We start from the raw sequence: 3,054 nt of genomic DNA, 5'->3' as shown, positions 1-3,054 counted from the left end.
ACTCAACTGATGAATGCATATATATATATATATATATATATATATATATATATATATAATTAGAAGCATTATCAATATGTTTGGACTCATAATTCATAAACACAACTGTTGTTGTCAAATGCGCAAATATGTGTTACGTTTTTTATCATACATCATTTACAAATAACAATATAAGATGAATTTTCTGAAAGCACACACACACACACACACACATCTATATCTATCTCTATCTATCTATATACTTTTGAAGAATCCTGCCCACATCTTTAATCATGTATTGTGTAAAAACATTTTATGGTGGAAATTACATCTTCAACATTTTTTTAAATAAAATGGCTAATTTCTCTGCTTTCATAGCTAGCATTTTGTGCATCCTAAATATACACAATTAAATAAAATTTTCATTTGCATAATTTGACAAAATTATAGCTCAATTGGAAATGACGCAGAATAAAATCTGTACTGTTAAGGTGATGTTTACTTTTTTAAATTTCTTATTTATACACTGTTGTCTCATTGGAAAGTATGTAAAATAACTGGGGAAATTTGCTTGTTGTGGTTGAAATAATGGAACTGGGACAGTGAAAGTTTTTGAAGAATGTATATTATATATGTATATTTGTTTATATCTGTTCACACTGTTCAAATTGTCACGGTGCTACTGTGAGAGAGCGCGGAGCGAGGAACGAGGAGTACATCAACAAGGAAGTTTTTAATGACATCAAAGGAACCAGGAGAATACACGTAGCAGGAGAGGTTGACATCAACAGACATTCACAATACCAGACGAAGAACTAAGAACCGGGAACACTTTAAATACACAGGAGCAAATGAAGATAATTAATGACACAGCTGGAACTAATGGAACTAATCAGGGAACATAATGGGAACAGGAAACAGGAAAGGACCAAATATGGGCATAGAAACACATGGGGAGCAAAACACACAAAACACGGAACAGAGTCTGAAATTACTTCCCGCATCCCGCGCCGTAACAATTCCACCGGGGGGGATGAATAGAAAGATCAAAAGAACAGCATTTATTTGAAATAGAAATATTTGTATCAGTGTCTTTACTGTCACTTTTAATCAATTAAATGCATCTTTGTTGAATAAAAGTATTATTTTTTTTTTTAAATGTACCTGGCCCAAACAGAATTTTTTATATATATATATTTTTTTTCTGTTCAATTTTTTACAGAAAAAATATATAGTATATCAGTTTATAGTGTGTGTGTGTGTGTGTGTGTAAATAATTGTATAATTTTTTTACAAGTAATTTTTTTAAATTCTGATACGTTGTCTCAGGCCATGTACGAAAAAATTAATCTTACAGAGCCTGAGACAACGTATCTGGCCCAAACAGAATTATTAAAAAATGATGTCCTGTTCAGTTTTTTGCAGTCCAGGGTGCCATGGCGGCACAGGGAGCTCAGGGGCCATGGCGGAGCAGGGAGCTCTGGGAGCAATGGCGGAGCAGGCAGTTCGGGGCGCCATGGAGGAGCAGACAGTTCAGGAGGCCATGGCAGAGCGGGGTCCATCCTCCACGGATGGACCCCTACTACCCCCCCCAAAAAAAATCCTTGGGGAGAATATAGTCTTTAGAGGCCCTCTGTAGGCCTAATTCGGGAACTGTGGCCCTCCCTGGGCTGGACGTGGGGACTGGATCCCTCCTTGGGCTGGACATGGGGACTAGAGCCCTCCTTGGGCTAAACTCGGGGACTGGAACCCTCTCTGGTCCAAACTTGGAGACTGGGGCCCTCTCTGGGCTAAACTCGGGGACTGGAGCCCTCACTGGTCTAAACTCGGGGACAGGAGCCCTCACTGGGCTAAACTCGGGGACAGGGGCCCTCACTGGGCTAAACTCGGAGACAGGGGCCCTCACTGGGATAAACTCGAGAACTGGGGCTCTCTCTGGGCTAAACTGGGCTCGACTCGGGGACAGAAGCCCTCACTGGGCTAGACTCTGGGATTGGGACCCTCTCTGGACTAAACTCGGGGACTGGAATCCTCTCTGGGCTAAACTCGGGGACTGGAGCTCTCTCTGGGCTAAACTCGGGAACAGGAGCCCTTCGTGGGCTAAACTCGGGAACAGGAGCCCTCACTGGGCTGGAAGTGGGAACTGCAGCCCTATCTTGACTCTGGTCTGGGGCTAGAGCCATCTCTCGACACTGGTCAGGGATAGAGCTGATACTGGAGCGAACTCAGGGGCTGGAGCCGACACTGGAGCGCGCTCTGGGGCTGGAGCCGACACTCGAGCGAGCTCTGGGGCTGGAGCCGACACTGGAGTGAGCTCTGGGGGGTGGTCTCGGGCGAGGAAGAGGACCCTGAGCCATCCATTGCTCCTCATCCTCCTCGAGCCCTCCCTGGGCTTAACGGGGAAACAGGAGCCCTCCCTGGGCTGAACTGGGGAACAGGGTAGTGCTTACGTGCTGCTGGCACTGGAGGGCGCCCTGGCGGAGCAGGCACAGCGAAGTGCATTCAAGGAGCCGACACTCGAGCGAGCTCTGGGGCTGGAGCCGACACTGGAGTGAGCTCTGGGGGGTGGTCTCGGGCGAGGAAGAGGACCCTGAGCCATCCATTGCTCCTCATCCTCCTCTTCTGATTACGGGTGAATAGGGAGGCCAGCGGGCCTGGGTCAGCAGCGGCCGGTGGGCTTGACAACGGTGCGGCGAATCGTGCAGCGGTTTCCATGCTGCGGGGGAAAAACGGGAAAACAAAAGAAAACACGGAAAACAAACACGGGGAGAGGGGCGCCGCTTACTGTTTTGGTCCGGTATTCTGTCACGATCACTACTGTGAGGGAGCGAGGAATGAGGAGACATGGAGTACATCAACAAGGAGACTTGAATAATATCAAGGGAACCAGGAAAACACACATAGCCGAGGAGGTTAACATAAACAATACCGGACAGGAAACGAGGGGCAGAACACACTTTAAATACACAGGAGCAAATTAAGATAATTAATGACACAGCTGGAACTAATGTAACTAATCAGGGAACATAATGGGAACAGGAAATAGGAAGGACCAAATATGGGCATAGAAACACA

At 45.9% G+C, this 3,054-nt stretch overlaps 1 protein-coding gene across 2 annotated transcripts in view; it reads left to right on the top strand.

Annotated features, from left to right (window-relative positions):
• Nucleotides 1-3,054, top strand: part of LOC107688975 (adenylate cyclase type 3-like) — a 34,675-nt gene that overhangs the window by 9,370 nt on the left and 22,251 nt on the right. The window lies entirely within an intron of this gene.

This window comes from Sinocyclocheilus anshuiensis, unplaced genomic scaffold, assembly GCF_001515605.1.
Source record: "Sinocyclocheilus anshuiensis isolate Anshui unplaced genomic scaffold, SAMN03320099.WGS_v1.1 scaffold181, whole genome shotgun sequence".
NCBI lineage: Eukaryota > Metazoa > Chordata > Actinopteri > Cypriniformes > Cyprinidae > Sinocyclocheilus > Sinocyclocheilus anshuiensis.
Note: the sequence above shows the minus strand (reverse complement) of the source record. Positions and strands in the feature narration are given on the sequence as shown.